Raw genomic sequence first — 17786 nt, forward strand, 5'->3', positions numbered from 1 at the left:
TACTCTGTAATGAAAGCCTAGAACAAATAAACAACTGGAGAGAAAAAAGAAATTGTAGAATCCTAGACTAATTTCACGGAAATTTGTCACTCCTCAAAGTAGCCACCTTTTGCAGATACAGATATAATCGAGGAACTTTCTGTGTATTCTTTCTACAATGGAAATCGAATATTGTTCTGGAAGTTCTTCCCAACACTGTTGCAGAAGTTCCCACGAATGTGTTGCACAAGCTTTGCTATCACCCTTCTGTCCAGATTATCCCAAACCTGCTCAATGGGGTTTACGGCTGGAGACTGTGCTGGCCATTACATGATGGGATGAATGGTGTTGGTAGCTGTTTTGGTTTTGGGAGCCTTTTTTATATATAACTCTTAAAATAATTTTTCAGTTTTTGCTAACCTAACAGTTTACCTTTACCATATTCATTGGACTTGAATTGCTTGAAATTCAATAAAAACTAGAAAAATTGTGGTGTTCTAAAAACACAAACTGTGGATTATAATTACTGATCATTCCTTTTCTTCAAATACTCCATGGTTCCATACTAGCTAGGTAAAGTCATATGATATTTCCTACAGGTACATGTCCTAACAATTGAAGAGTCTTTATTTCATCTTACATTTGTATTTGTTGAAATTTAATCAGAGATAACATAGATATGTTGTCATCAGTTCACAAGGCATGTTAGATTCAAACACGTATACATTTTAGTAAATTAGGTAGAGTAATGTAGTTTTAGATAGGGGCAGCTGGAGGGCCATTCCAGTAGAGCTGCTAACCGGAGGCGACACACCAGATGGGACGCAGGGCGGCTGCTGCCGGCGACCCAAACTGATCAAAACTGGATGGCCTGGTAGCAACTGCGGGGCTGGCCGCCTGTGTAGTATATGGGGAGGCAGGAGGGGGTGAATCCCATTTCAGCTGCTAAATTAGCTGGTGGTCAGGAGAGAATCCCGGCACTGGGAGGTGAGATGGGTGTTGTATGTCTGGGTCAGTGTTTCCACTTTCAGGTTCTTTTCCCGTTTACTAGGTAATTAGAAAGTGGAAACACTGGCCCGGGCTGTGGTTATTATGAGAGGCCGGTGTCACTGTGTGTGGGCAAATCATGCTGAGTGACCCTGCTCACCCTGGCTGGCTGCTCTCGGAGTTGGGATCAGCCATGTATACAGGACAGAAAGGTATTGAAATGCTGGTGGCTGTTCAAATACCGACAGCGGATGCCAGACAGGATGAAGTAAGTACTATTGCCCTCCCCTGTCCTCCATAACCCACTCTTAGGGGTACCTAACACTAAAACTCCGGGGTGGTGCCTAACCCTAAATCCCCCCAGGGGTGCCTAATCCTAACCCCCCCCTTCCCATACCATAAAAATAAACCTCCCCACAGTGGTGCCTAACCACCCCTAGCCTAACCCACCATGGGGGGTGCCTAACCCTGTCCCCCCACGGGTGTGTCTAAAGCTAACCCCCCCTTCCCCCCGCGCAGCTAACACTAAGGGCGTCCGGACTTATCTCGTTTGGTCCAGCGTCGGGATTAAGATAGACGTCAGTATTAACTCCCCCGTCGGGCATTAGCCAGTCATTTACATCCCTACTGGACATGTACCCATCTCCCCATGGGTGACGCCAATCACTGGGCTGCTCATATATATATATATATATATATATATATATATATATATATATATATTATAACAGTGCTCTCCAGTGACTTACGAGTCTATGTACTAAGCCTTGGAGAAAGTGGATGTAGATAAAATAACCAATCAGCTCCTAACTGTAATTTTTCAAACACAGCCTGTAAAATGACAGGAGCTGATTGGGTGGTACTTTATCTCTCTCCCACACTTAGTACATATACCCACCCCTTAGTCACTGAGGATGCAGCTGGTGACGCCCAGGTTTGAGGGCGAGGGAGGGACTTGTGTCCTCCTCTTTCTCTTCTCAGTCTTATGTTGTAGGCTGGGGCAATTCAAATCGTTTTCCTTCTTCCTAGTACCTTCTGTCCAGGATACAGTAAATATGATCGCCCTCACTAGATCTAGAGAATGCAATTTCTTCTCTTTTTCCATACACTGGTTGTGGGTAAAAAGTTGGCAATAAAATTTAGATGAAAGAATGACACAACCTTTGGTAGAAAATGGTGGCAGATTTTACCCCCCATCCCCAGTAAAATCCACCTGTGAGCCCCCAGCCCTGGCCCTGCATGAATTAGCAGTTGCTTTTCAGTGGAAGTACTTTCTGCTGATCACGTGTCAGATGGGCAGTCCCACGGGAAGGTGTTTTTTCCCCCTGGGATTGCCAGTCCAGACTGCCATTAGCAGAAAGCATTTCCAATGGGAAGCCTCTTCTGCTTTTTATTATGGCAGCTAGTGGCTGCAGCAGATGGAACCCCTAGCCACAGCCATTTCCTGCGCATGCACCAATTTTGTTTGTGGGTTTTTCTCTGTCTTTTTCTTGCACAATGGAGTGATCGCACGCCAATGCCACTGAAGCATTAGACTGCAGCCAGGCAGCCCCACCACCGTAGAAAAAAGGTAAGAGACGATGCGGGTAGAAAGATGGATGGTTTCTTATAACCACTTTGTCTACAGATATATTTAAAAGATGTCCTTGCACCTTAGTGCTTGCAACTCTCTAACTTTTCTTGCAGAAATAATTTCCACTAGGAATTAGAGATGTGCGGTCTGGTTTTGACTCTGTTCTTTTCGTCAAATTAGCGCAAGTTTGGATTTATCATATTTACTATTCAAAACACGTGATAGCCATAAGATGCCGTTTTTGAGATCGGTATATAACCTAGTAAAACGGAACCACTCATCTCTACTAGGAATAAGTGTTTTCATCCATCTTGGAAAAACGTCAGGCAATGGTTCAAATGGAGGATGCATTAGAACCTTTAAATCCAAAGGAGCCTCTATAGATCTAACGGAGGGAAAAATAATTTCTATTGCTTGTAATTAAATTAATAATCCGTTATTTTGAAGCCAATTGATCCCTAAATATATGATAATACTGATACGTGTACTTTAAGTATGAATAAGGCAATCCCCATACCAGGGAAGTTTCATGAGATGAGGAGGCCCAATTTCAGCAGCCCCCTTTAATGTGCAGCGGGCCCCCATTCCCCTATACCTGTGCCAGCAGTAACTTAAAATTTCCACGCCCACACTTCCCTATACTTGTCAGGCTGTGCTGCCTTTTTTTTTCTGGAGGTTATGTAATCAGAAAGATGGGGCATGCGCAGAATAGAGCAAATACTCTTTACCCTCGGCTGTGCTTGCACTATCTCTCCAATTTCATGATCAACGGAAAGGAGTTTGCTCAGCGGTGAAAGTATAGGGAGCGACTTGTACCGACAAATCTCTCCTGGGTGCAGGATGTGCCGTGCGGAGACCCCCTGGACCTATTATAGATACGCTACTGCCCCATACCGTGTCCATCTAGTAAAAAATCAAAGATGTAACAAGAGAAACGATCATTGGATTTATTCTGGGTTCACACCAGTGGCATCACTAGAGGGGTGTGGGTCGCTTCAGGTGACACACAAATAGCAGAGCTGCTCTGCTAATTGGTGTCACCCTCTTCGGATGGTGATAGCAGAGCTGCTCTGCTAATTGGTGTCACCCTCTTCGGATGGTGATAGCAGAGCTGCTCTGCTAATTGGTGTCACCCTCTTCGGATGGTGATAGCAGAGCTGCTCTGCTAATTGGTGTCACCCTCTTCGGATGGTGATAGCAGAGCTGCTCTGCTACTTGGGTGTCACCCCCTCAGATGGTGTCACTGAGCGGCTAGCAGCAGTGATAAATGACGCGCGCCATCCATTACACACCCCCTTGAGGCTGGGGGCTTCCAGCAGCTCCCAGAGCAGTCACACCCAAAACAGGACAACTCAGGACCTGGCCTTAGTCGAACAAAGATGTACAAGTGTCGCAAATCAAATTAATTAGTGCAGTCTCGTGGCGTGTCTTAAGATGCATTTTTGAGAGAAAAAGGCACTAAGTGCTAGCAGAGTCGCATAGGACCTGGATTCACTCACGCCAGGCGTCTTGCTCCGCTTGGTGTATGAGGACACATCTGTACTTCTAAGTATATATACTTAATATATGTGTACTTTATGTAAAGTATAACAGTGATATGAACTGTGTAAAGCCTATGTCACTGGTTCCCATGCTTTCTTGAATCACGATGCACTAGAGTGTCAGCATTTTTTTCACAGCACCCGTAGGCAGGGGCGTATCTATAATAGGTGTAGGGTGTGCGCTGTCCAGGGGGGGCCCGCACCGCACACCCTGCACTCATATTACTTAAAACGTACCTCTCCGAGGTCCCGCGTCAGGTGTCAGCTCTGTACAAAAAGCCGGAAAAATGACCTCCGCGGTCATTTTTCTGGCGTCATGCGCAGTAGACTCCGGGCACACACTAGTGCCCAGAGTCTACTAATGCTCCGGTAGCTGGCCACGTTAGTCGGCTGCCGGCTGCCTGGAAGAGAGGAGGGGGCCCCGGACGGGGAATGCACACGGGCCCCCTCCTCTCTAAAGACGCCCCTGCCCATAGGCCAAAAGTTTCGTATTGAGAAATTCTACTAAAATTATTAAAAGAAGTAAATTGTGCTTACCGGTCATCCTTAGGTTCAGTTATTTGGGGGAGGACAGGGTTGTGATTCTGTTTGTTCACTTATTTTATGATTGGCAGCTACCAGCACTGGTTCTGCCCATCACATGGACCATAAATATATTGGTTTGGTCTAGGACCACCAATCTGTTATACACCTTCAAGTGCTTCACGGCACACAGTTTGGGAACCACAAGACTATATTGATCGTCTTTATACATTGTACTCACAAGAGTTTAATAGTTTTATATACAGATATATTATGTTTCACACGCTAATTTGTCAGACTGTCAGTGACTTGTTTTACAACGATATTTCCCATAAAGATGCATCTTGGTTGCTCTCTAGAGGAAGATTTCCACTAGACATTTGACACCTCCCTTCTTTAAAAGGATCAAATTTAATTACCCATGGATGGATAGAGAACATTAGCACTCTCTTCTCCCTGAACGGGAAACGTGTTGAGATTTAACCTCTTCTAAACCATTTTCACCTTTAAAGCTGCAGGAAGAGTTTATCCTTTCACGAGGACCAAGAATAATCCAGATGACATTCTAAAGTCTGTCTATGGAATAAGACCTGCAGTTTAACAGCACTGCTGTCTAGTAAATGTACACAACATCCAAAGCATTGGTCTGTATTAGGAAACCATTCCTGCTGTGGTAAAATAGACTCAGTGGTCAAGGTTTTCTTGGATGTGATTCAATGTGATCAGCAGGGGAAGCAGAAGGATGATAATGTAGCATGCACCCACAACTATGGAATGATATAAAAGAAAAGAAAGTCATCAATGTTGTGGCAAAGTATCTTTTCATATCACAGCCACACGATCCATTTCCAATGTCCAAACTCATAAAAATGGTCAAATGATCTACAAGAAGGTGACAGGCGCTCGAGCTCAGCCGTCTGCTCAGTGTCCTGCAGGCACCTGAATCCTACTTTTACTGATATGCCAATCATATTAGGTCCACATGCTGTAATCTAATTACATCTGCGCTAATGTGACTACATGTGTAACGTGTAATATGTGCCGGCATTAATATTTTCTAAGTTGTGCATGACATGTAGGATCATGAGATAAATACACATGCACAATGCAAATTATTGGAAGGCACAATGTGTTGTGGGGTATTGATGAACAAATAATTTTTAGTCTTTAGTTTATGGAAGTCTTGTTATGAGTGAGTTAAGATCACCTATTTCTCATTGACCTTTTCCTTGATTTATATTTTTTTCATTGTGTTTGTTTTTCCAGATCACATCACACAAAAGTCCAGCTACTAAACTGTATGATCAATCTGAGACTAAAGTCTGTAGTGAATAGAGGCTGTCTCTCTCAGGGGAGGTTTTATGCAGAACAACATTTATTAGACTGTTTATTTGAATCCATAATGTTGAATCCTATCCACCAGGTAAGACGCACTGTTTCAGGGGATGCCAATACCATATCTGCACTGCTTCAGGGGATGCCAATACCATATGCGCATTGCTTCAGGGGATGCCAATACCATATCCGCACTGCTTCAGGGGATGCCAATACCATATCCGCACTGCTTCAGGGGATGCCAATACCATATCCGCACTGCTTCAGGGGATGCCGATACCATATCCGCACTGCTTCAGGGGATGCCGATACCATATCCGCACTGCTTCAGGGGATGCCGATACCATATGCGCACTGCTTCAGGGGATGCCGATACCATATGCGCACTGCTTCAGGGGATGCCGATACCATATGCGCACTGCTTCAGGGGATGCCGATACCATATCCGCACTGCTTCAGGGGATGCCGATACCATATCCGCACTGCTTCAGGGGATGCCGATACCATATCCGCATTGCTTCAGGGGATGCCGATACCATATGCGCACTGCTTCAGGGGATGCCGATACCATATCCGCACTGCTTCAGGGGATGCCGATACCATATCCGCATTGCTTCAGGGGATGCCAATACCATATGCGCACTGCTTCAGGGGATGCCAATACCATATCCGCACTGCTTCAGGGGATGCCAATACCATATGCGCACTGCTTCAGGGGATGCCAATACCATATCCGCACTGCTTCAGGGGATGCCGATACCATATGCGCACTGCTTCAGGGGATGCCGATACCATATGCGCACTGTTTCAGGGGATGCCGATACCATATGCGCACTGCTTCAGGGGATGCCGATACCATATGCGCACTGTTTCAGGGGATGCCGATACCATATGCGCACTGCTTCAGGGGATGCCGATACCATATGCGCACTGTTTCAGGGGATGCCAATACCATATGCGCATTGCTTCAGGGGATGCCAATACCATATGCGCATTGCTTCAGGGGATGCCAATACCATATGCGCATTGCTTCAGGGGATGCCAATACCTTGGTGAATATTGTTGTCAAAGCTGCTGTAATCCCTATGTTCAGTGTTGTACTCATTACTTTTTTTCTGACGGTACCCAATACCAATGCCTGATAGGGAAGAGTTTTCAGCCCATGATAGTTAATTCAAATTGAATATAATACGGAGAAATGTGAGGCATTCGTAAGGAAAATAAAAATGTAGTATAAACTGCAACCTTTCTCCTTTTTCTCTGTGGAACTTGTGCTGAAATCTTTATATATATATATATATATATATATATATGTGTATATATATATATGTGTATATATATATATATATATATATATATATAAAAAAATCTATCAGTGACTAATGTTTGGTGAGGCCCGTGATTTGATTTCTTATTCTAACCCAGTACATTGTTAATTACTTTGACTTTGAGGAAGGGAGAAGAATAGATATAGGGACAAATACACTTTTTAAAATTCAAAATGGATTTAGCTATTTAAAGCAGAGGTGAAATTCTTTAATGACCTACAGAGTCTTGTTGTTTTTAGAAAATTACAAAGTAACATAGTACATTTCATTACATGAGTATCCCTCAGGTACAAGAACATAAAATATGTGCATTTTACTGAAGGTCAGATGTCGTTATAGGAACAGAAACAAGAATGTTATTAGTATTACATAATATATTTCTACATTATTTGTATTTATTTTTTAATATATTAGATGAAAATGTAATGATTGTAGACTCCACGAGAACATCAAGTGCCAACTCAAAGAGCGGTGATGTAACAGATTCTTGTTATCACTAATATAGAACCTACTATTAAATCAGGTTTATTGCAGATTTATTAGTAAATTACTATAATGCTTACCATGGGAAGATGCAAGGTCTTGTGGTGCCCTAGGCAAAGTTTGGCTACTACCCCACCTCACCAAAATCCACTCCCTGGCTACTCACGAATTTCATTTATGTCAAATAAAACTAATAACCTGTTGGTGGACTATCGAGACTGCAGTCCAGATGCAGAATGGTGCATTGCTGTCCTGGGGCAAAAGCAGAATTTTGAGTGAGGAATTACAAATTATAATACAGAAATCATCCTAGTGACCACCATATAATATAGGAGCACCTTAATTAACACCATATAATACAGATAACATTCTCATGACTGCAACACAGTATTATCCCATTATCATTAATTATCCCCTCCTCAAAAATCATTAAATCGTTCAGCTTCATCATAACATCTCCATTGTGCATTATTAACCCCTTTACAATCATTTATTCCCTTATACGCATTAATTTACCTACACATCATCAATTAACAATCTTCATATTTATTTACCCCTTAAATACCTCCATCAGTCTACTTGTATAATAAGACAGAGTGGATAGAGCTGCTACTAGTCACTTCTAGTAAATCTGTTAACGAGCAAATCAGAGTGTATTTCTAGCAGTTTCAATAATTAGATCCTGCAGTGCCACCTAGTGTCAACTGTGTTAAATGTATGCAAGAACTGTGTGTAAGCTTGACATAAACCAATTATGTCAGTTAAGTTAAACAACTTTAATATGTGAAATAATCAAGAAACCAATTTTAAGTGTCATGCAAAAATAAAAATAAAAAGTTCTGGTAATCCTACCATATTAAACATTTCACAAAATAACATGTTTAAAAGTTATATATACAAAATATACAAAAATATTTCCATAAATCACCTGGGGTTCAAAGATGTATTACTAACAATACCTGTCAGCGATAAATGCATCTATTTCCAAACAGTGAGTCTCTCAGGAACAATAAGTGGTCTGGTATGAAATGTTGACAATTAAAATTGTGACTGGTACAAATGCTTACAGTTGAATATTCTGTTAGTATTTGAAGTTAATCTTATTGTGGATATGCTCAATGAAAGCCGTTATGAATTAATTTAACATAATTACTTTGTTTTAGAAATGAAGGCACAAATTTATCAACAAGTGATATTCTTGTTATCACTCGTTACTAATCTTAAATGGTTCATGTGTTTGAAAAATAACAGGAGCTGATTGGTTGGAGCACCATTTAAGATTAGTAACGAGTGATAACAAGAATATCACGTGTTGATATATCCGGGCCCTAAGCTAGCTACACACTATCAGATTTTTGTGATCAGGACGAGGAATGGGACGATTTTTCGGAAAATTGAAAGTCCCAATATCTGTGCTACACATTATGCAATATTTCCATAGAAGCTAGTGATTTTTCACCACACTGATTTTACATGTGTCCACCCACAAGGATGATGACATAGCGACAGGAGAACATTGAAAATATGGGTAGATTATTGAAAGTGCACAAACACTGCACAATATCGGGAATTTGAGGCCGAGATTTTCGTTCTTGACCGACATATCCGATAATAGAATACGTTTGTGGATGTTTTATCGGTGACATGCAGAAACTATCGTTCTATAGTGTGAAGGTAGCTTTAGTTATTCTATGAAATGTACAACTACTCCTGTCTCTGTACTATTAAATGTCTGTAAGTCATGTCTAGTCTTTAACCTTTAAAAAAGACAACCAGGTCAAGATGGTTCCATTTAGGATTCCTTCTGTCTTGTGTACATGTACAGTATGTATCTATATATAGTATAAAATATAGTCCCTGGTAGGCGTCTGTCTGTTTGTTCGGGCTAATCACGAGAACCACTGGACGGATTTTGATGCAGTTTTCATTATTCTATAGAGCAGTTGTTCCCAAACCTTTTCGAATCACGGCGCCCTAGAGCAGTGGCGGGCTGGGCCGGGGGGCAGCGTCATACGGGCCGCGGGCAGTCTGTGTCACTGTGACACAGACTGCACCACGTGTGTAGCGCTGACCGGACGGAGTTCGGTCAGCGGTACACAGCACAAACACACAGCCGCCGGCACCGGCAGCTGTGTGTTTGCTTTAGCAGCTGATGAGAGTCAGACAGACTCTCATCGGCTGCTGCTCCCACTGCCGGAGCCGGACATCTTCCGGCTCCCGCAGTGGCTAATGGGAGTGACGCGTCACTCCCATAATGCAAAGCGGCGGACAGAGGAGCTGATCTCGGCGGCGGGACCAGGAGCAGGAGCGGGTGTCAGGTAAGTGTTTTTTTTTTTATATACTATGTGTGTCTACTGCGGGGGGTCTGGCACTATGGGGAGCCCACTACTGGGGGCACTACAAAGGGGGAGGGACTACTGCTACTGGGGGCGCTACAAGTGGGGGGGACTACTACTACTGGGGGCACTACAAGGAGGGGGAATACTACTACTGGGGGCACTACAAGGGGGGGACTACTACTGGGGGCACTAAAAGGGGGGGACTACTACTGGGGGCACTAAAAGGGGGGGACTACTACTGGGGGCACTACAAGGGGGGGACTACTACTAGGGGCACTACAAGGGGACTACTACTAGGGGCATTGCATAGGGGGGAGGGGACTACTACTAGGGGCACTACATAGGGGGGAGGGGACTACCACTGGGGGCACTGCATCGAGGGACCACTGCTGGGGGCTCTATATAAAGGGAATTAGTGGGGGTACTGCATAGGGGGAAGACTACAACTGGGGCCACTATTTAAGGGGCACTTCATAAGGGTTACCACTACTGGGGGCACTATATAAGGGGCTTACTACTGGGTGCACAAGGGGCACTGCATAGGGGGGATCACTACTGGGGGCACTACTCGAGGCCTGCATAAGGGTGTCCTCTCCTGAGGGGGGGGGTGCCGTATCACGCACGTTCTTTCGGGCACCCTGGCTGCACGCTACTCCTCTGCCAGAGCTGCCTGCATGCATTTGCCCCCCGAGCTAAAAGTTGCCAGCCAGCCCCTGCCCTAGAGTATCAGCATTTTTTCCAAGGCACCCCTGAGCCAAAAGTTTCTTATTGAGAAATACGGCAAAAATGAAATTAAATGAATTGTGATTTTATGTCACTCAGGTTCAGTTATGTGGTGGTTCACAGGGCTGTGCTTCTTTTTGTACACACATTTTTTGATGGGCAAAACCAGTGCTAATGGCTGCCAATCGCACTGAATAAAAATAATTTAATTTGGTACTTGACCACCAACCCGAGGCAGCTGTTTGGGAACCACTGCCATAGAGCAGTTTTCTGGAAAGTTTTTGGTGTACCAACATTAATGTATGACAAAAGGGAGCCAAGCAGTGACCATTTTAGTGAAGCAAGTCCATGAAAATACAGTCACTATTAGGCTTCTGTGTGTTCAGGCTAATCTCAAGAACCACTGGACAGATTTTGATGTCGTTTTCACTATTCTATAGAGCATTTGTCGAAGAAGGTTTATGTGTATGAAACATTAATGTATGACAAAAGTGAGCCGAGCAGTAATGATTTTAATGAAGTAAATCAATGAAAAAACAGACGTCCGATTGCTTTCTTGGCTGCCTAAACCATTAAAGATATATCACAATGATGGACTTTATTTTATAGAGAGATTGATTCTTATTATCCGGTTTCTCCAGAAAAATTGATGTAAGCCCTGTTTACTGATACAAAATTTCAGTTTTTCCCTTTTTTCACTGTTACTCTTTCATTTATGTGAAAAACAATTCTTTCATTTCAAACGAGTCCGATTCCCAGAGTCTGCTTTGGCATGGCTATAAATAAAGCACAGGGACAGACACATAACATGGCTATAAATAAAGCACAGGGACAGACACATAACATGGCTACAATTAAAGCACAGGGACAGACACATAACATGGCTACAATTAAAGCACAGGGACAGACACATAACATGGCTGGAGTTGACCCAAGTGGAGACTGTTCTACTCATGGACAACTTTGTGGCCTTTTGCGTGTCCCGTCACAACTAAATCTTTTCGTGTTGACGTCAGGACTAACTAATGTCTTCTATAAGGCAATCGTATAAGGCCTCAGTTAAACAAGATTATCCCCTTAAATTCAAAATTGCTCCTGTGCGAAGCCAGGATGGGTCTCTAGTGTGTGTGTGTGTGTGTATATATATATATATATATATATATATATATATATTGTGATAGGATCATTGGTAAAGTGGTCTGTGGCAGGTACATTTGTCCCAGATTCCTGTCTTATGTGTTTTAAACCCCCAGGAGAAAGTCTGCAGTATAGCAGGCTTGAGTTTCGGCTTTTTGAAAAGCCGGTTTGGGACCTGGGGGTTGTGGGTGAGAGGAGAGGGAGGGCTCCACCCACGGCCACTCCAGGCTTTGGATCTTGCAGCCTGGTAACAGGCTTGTTAAGGTTTCCACCTGAGAGTGGCCAATACAAGCCTAGTGTGTTGAGGGCTGATTGTCTCACCTGGGAGAGCAGACAGGGAGTTTGCTCAGACACACTTGAAAACCTAACTGTAAGTGTTGTGCTGTGCCCTTGTTGCTGGTGAGGGCATTAGGCCCTGCCAGGTTCTGGTAGTGAGGGAACTACCTGTGAAGTTAGTGCCCCGACAGGGCTAGGATTTATGTTTATGTTTTCTTTATGTTTGTGTCTGACATTGTACAATAAAGACTGGCGCCGACCAGCTTGTACTTGCATCCAGACTGGTGTGCTGCTTCTCTGCTGCTGTGTGTGTGTGTAAGGAAGGAGTCCTCTACCCCGGAGAGGGACCCCCTAACCTAACTGTGTCACAATATGGTGGAGAATGCGGGCAACCACACACACTGAAGTTGCAGCAAGAGGAAAACTTTCCGTTTAAAAATTAAAGGGACAGACACCCAATTTGTGAGTGTGGAAATAACGCTGTGTCCTTGGAGTCCCATAGAGGAGGCGTCAGCCAATGCTCAGAGAGGCAAGGTTCAGCTTCCAACCTACACCCCAGGACAAAATGGAGGACATGATTAAGGCCTTGCTCCAAGCTACAGCAGCTCAGCAGGAATCTACCAGAGCTCAGCAGGAGACTAACAGACTTCAATAGGTCGCCATTGAGGAAACCCGCCAGGCCTTAGCGGAAAACAGCCAGGCCATAAGAGAGGTGGTACAGCACCTGGTCGCCCGGCCCAGAGATGTTGCTACTCGTCTCCCACCCCCACTCACTCCGTACAAGCCAGTCACTTCCTCCAAAAGATGACTTCGGGCGATGATGTGGAGGCCTATCTCGCCGCATTTGAAAGAACGGCCGAAAGGAGCAGTGGGCAAGTCTGGTGGCACCTTTTTTGTCTGGGGAGCCACAAAAAGCATATTTCGACTTATGCCTGGCTGATGCCAAGGACTATAAAAAACTAAAACAGGAGATCCTAACTCGCTTGGGAGTCACCACCTTTGTTCGTGCCCAACGGGTCCACCGCTGGGAGTTCCATAGGGACAAGCCTCCACGTTCACAGATGCATGACCTCGTCCATCTGTCCTCAAAAATGGCTACAGCCCGAGACGCTGATGGGACCACAGATCATGGAAAGGGTCGTGATGGACCGGTACCTGCGATCATTACCTGTGACTCTGCGCAAGTGGGTGAGCCATGCAGACCCTAAGTCCGCGGACCAGTTGGTCGAGCTGGTGGAGAGGTACGTGGCGGCTGAGGAGCTGATGAGTATGCCCCACCGAGCCCCGATGGCGCACCGGCGAACTCCCACAGACACTGGTAAGACTGTTCCAGGGGAGAAGGGTGCTGGGCGGTGGAATGTACCTAAGACTGAGGGTGTAGAACCTGGAGACAGGCCTGCCAGGCCAGGAAGGTTCTTGCCCCATAAACGACTAGATATTAATATGACTCAGTGTTTCCGATGTGGTGGCTTCGGCCATATTGCCGCTAATTGTTCACTTACAACTGAAGCTATGCAATGTGATACTGCTCATGTCTACCGCAGGGGGTCTTTCTTTGCACAGACAGCCTGTACGGCTGACCGGCAGACTGAGACTGATAAGCACATGTGTGTACTCACTGTAGATGGCAACTGAGTAGAGGCACTGTTAGACTCTGGTAGCTTGGTGACACTTATAAAAGCTGAGCTGGTGAACCCCTTGAGGCATACAGGGAAAACTGTTGGTGTGACCTCCATACATGGGGATACTCGATATTATGTTACGGCCGAGGTGAACATCGAGACACCATGTGGCTCTGCTATAGTTTCTGTGGGTTTGGTGCATGGTCTGGTGTACGATGCAATATTGGGGAGAGACTTTTGCTCACTTCTGGAAGTTGTGGGAAAGCCGTTTTGTTCCAGAGGTGAACAACCCCGATCCATTTGAGAAGGTTGTTGATGTAGTGGAGGAGGGAGTTTCTTCTGAGTCAGAGTTATTCCCTTTTTCTACTATGGTTGGCGAACTAGAGAATGCAGAACGTGACGGTGGCCCGCCAACTGATGTGCCTCCCATTGAGGTGGGAAGTGTTGTTGGGCCAGGTAATCGTCTGCCTGATTTAGAGGTCAGAAGAGAGGTCTTTGCCGTGGAGCAGTTGAATGACCCTACTTTGGTAAAAGCCAGGGAGAATGTAAAAGTAGTTGATGGTAAACCTGTAGACCCTGATAGTCCTTTGTCCTATCCCCACATGGCAATGTGGCAGGATTTGTTATATCAGGTGACTAAGAAGGGGGAAGATATTGTGGAACAACTAATAGTTCCCAAAGCCTACAGAAGAACAGTGTTGGATCTGGCCAATGGTCATATAACGGCAGGCCATCTAGGGGTAGAGAAAACCACTGAGCGAATAATGCAGAGGTTTTTCTGGCCCGGCCTGCATAAAGAGGTATCTGACTTTTGCGCATCCTGCCCTGAGTGTCAGTATCATGCTCCCAGGCCACATTTTAAGGGTCCACTAGTTCCATTGCCTATTATAGAGGTGCCGTTTGAAAGAATAGCGATGGATTTGGTTGGACCCTTTATGAAGTCTGCCAGGGGACACCAGTATATTCTGGTCATAATGGATTACGCTACCAGGTACCCGGAAGCGATCCCGTTGCGCAATATGTCAACCAAGACCATTGCCAGAGAGCTAGTTCATGTCTTTAGCAGGCTGGGTATACCCAAGGAGATACTAACTGACCAGGGTACACCGTTTATGTCAAAAGTCATGAAAGAGTTATGCCGCCTGTTCAAAATTGAACAGTTAAGAACTTCGGTTTATCACCCCCAAACCGATGGGCTGGTCGAGAGGTTTAACAAGACGTTAAAACACATGCTTAGGAAAGTGGTCGACAAGGATGGTAGGGATTGGGATTACTTATTGCCGTATTTATTGTTGGCCATAAGAGAAGTTCCCCAGTCCTCCACCGGGTTTTCACCCTTCGACTTGTTGTATGGGAGACACCCAAGGGGGTTACTAGACATTGCCAAAGAGACATGGGAGGGGCAGTCTAGTCCTTACAAAACCGTGATTGAGTATGTTTCTCAAATGCAGGAGAGAATTGCTGCGGTAGTGCCGATAGTGAGAGAGCACCTGGAACAGGCTCAACAGGCACAGCAGAGGGTATACAACCGCAATGCTCAGTTACGCAGCTTTGCTCCTGGGGACAGAGTGTTAGTATTGGTTCCCACTGTGGAAAATAAAGTTTTGGCTAAATGGCAAGGGCCCTTTGAAATCTTAGAAAGAGTGGGGCAGGTCAATTACAAAGTTTACCAGCCGGGGAAAAGGAAGCCGGAACAGATATACCATATAAATCTGTTAAAACCCTGGAAAGATAGAACGGCACTGTCGGCCGTCCGAGCCCCTCCAGTAAATCCAGGGCCCTTAGTTCCCGAAGTGACAGTGGCAAAAACCCTGTCGGCAATTCAACAACAAGAGATCAAAGAGTTTCTGATCAGAAATAGGGTGCTGTTCTCTGACGTACCTGGGAAAACCTCGGTCATTAAACATGACATCATCACTGACCCAGGGATTAAAGTTAATCTAAAGCCCTATAGGTTGCCAGAAGCACAAAGAGAATCGGTGTCGAAAGAAATTAAAAATATGCTAGAGTTAGGGGTTATTGAAGAATCACATAGTGAATGGTCAAGTCCCATTGTGTTGATTCCAAAGCCCGACGGGAGTGTGCGTTTCTGCAATGACTTCCGAAAGTTGAACAGTGTTTCAAAATTCGATGCCTACCCGATGCCAAGAGCGGATGAACTGATTGAGAGACTAGGGACGGCAAGGTATTTAACCACTCTTGACCTAACCAAAGGGTATTGGCAAGTACCGTTAACCGAGAGCGCCAAACAAAAGACAGCTTTTTCAGCGCCAGAGGGCTTGTTTCAGTACAAGATGTTGCCCTTCGGGCTACATGGGGCACCTGCTACCTTCCAAAGAATGATGGACAGGATTCTAAGGCCCCATAGACGGTATGCGGCTGCTTATCTGGATGACGTGGTCATTCATAGTCCTGATTGGCAGTCTCACTTACCCAGGGTATAAGCAGTGTTGGACTCCATCTATAAGGCAGGTTTGACAGCCAACCCAAAAAAGTGTTGTCTAGGCATGGAGGAAGTAAAATATCTGGGATACACCATTGGCAGAGGCCTGATAAAGCCTCAGCTCAATAAAGTTGATGCCATACAAAACTGGCCACGGCCTCTGAATAAGAAGCAGGTGAGAGCCTTCTTGGGAATTACGGGGTACTACAGGAGGTTTATACCCAACTTTGCCACCATGGCAGTCCCACTGACTGACCTGACTAAAGGCAAACAAAAAGTCATGGTAGAATGGAGTCCTGAGGCAGAGAAAGCTTTTCAGGAGTTGAAAGTAGCGTTGTGTTCCCAACCAGTCCTGATGACTCCTAATTTTGAAAGGGAATTCATAGTACAAACCGATGCATCAGAAGTAGGTATAGGAGCTGGCCTGTCCCAGAACAAGGAGGGTGAGGAACACCCTATTTTCTATCTAAGCAGAAAGTTGAATGTACATGAGAGAAACTATGCCACAGTGGAGAAGGAGGCGTTGGCCATAAAGTGGGCGTTAGAGGCTCTCAGGTACTACTTGGTTGGAAGAAAGTTCAAATTGATCACTGACCATGCCCCTTTGAAGTGGATGTCCGAAAATAAGGACAGTAATGCGAGAATTACGAGATGGTTCTTGGCGTTACAAACTTTTAAATTTTCATTGGAACACAGGCCAGGAAGCCAGCTGGCCAATGCTGACGCGTTGTCACGCGTTCATTGTTTGGGGGCTTCAGTTGTTCCGCCCCACAGGTCGAAACAAAGGGGGGGGATATGTGATAGGATCATTGGTAAAGTGGTCTTTGGCAGGTACATTTGTCCCAGATTCCTGTCTTATGTGTTTTAAACCCCCAGGAGAAAGTCTGCAGTGTAGCAGGCTTGAGTTTCGGCTTTTTGAAAAGCCGGTTTGGGACCTGGGGGTTGTGGATGAGAGGAGAGGGAGGGCTCCACCCACGGCCACTCCAGGTTTTGGATCTTGCAGCCTGGTAACAGACTTGTTAAGGTTTCCACCTGAGAGTGGCCAATATAAGCCTAGTGTGTTGAGGGCTGATTGTCTCACCTGGGAGAGCAGACAGGGAGTTTGCTCAGAGACACTTGAAAACCTAACTGTAAGTGTTGTGCTGTGCCCTTGTTGCTGGTGAGGGCATTAGGCCCTGCCAGGTTCTGGTAGTGAGGGAACTACCTGTGAAGTTAGTGCCCCGACAGGGCTGGGATTTATGTTTATGTTTTCTTTATGTTTGTGTCTGACATTGTACAATAAAGACTGGCGCCGACCAGCTTGTACTTGCATCCAGACTGGTGTGCTGCTTCCCTGCTGCTGTGTGTGTGTGTGTAAGGAAGGAGTCCTCTACCCAGGAGAGGGACCCCCTAACCTAACTGTGTCACAATATATATATATATATGTGGTGAGAGGGGCTGTCCTGAATTGCCCGCATTCCTGTGGTATCAGCTCCCTCCAAGGGAGGCTGGAGTGAAG

At 45.1% G+C, this 17786-nt stretch overlaps 1 long non-coding RNA gene across 1 annotated transcript in view; it reads left to right on the plus strand.

Moving 5' to 3' along the window:
* LOC148540850 (uncharacterized) overlaps positions 1 to 17786 on the plus strand; it is a 32380-nt gene that overhangs the window by 8219 nt on the left and 6375 nt on the right. Inside the window, exon 2 of the long non-coding RNA XR_015878433.1 lies at positions 5869 to 6025. This is a non-coding gene — a long non-coding RNA (uncharacterized LOC148540850). The remainder of the gene's footprint in view (positions 1 to 5868; positions 6026 to 17786) is intronic.

This window comes from Taudactylus pleione, unplaced genomic scaffold (assembly GCF_031769625.1).
Source record: "Taudactylus pleione unplaced genomic scaffold, aTauple2 ptg000016l, whole genome shotgun sequence".
Taxonomy (NCBI): Eukaryota; Metazoa; Chordata; class Amphibia; order Anura; family Myobatrachidae; genus Taudactylus; species Taudactylus pleione.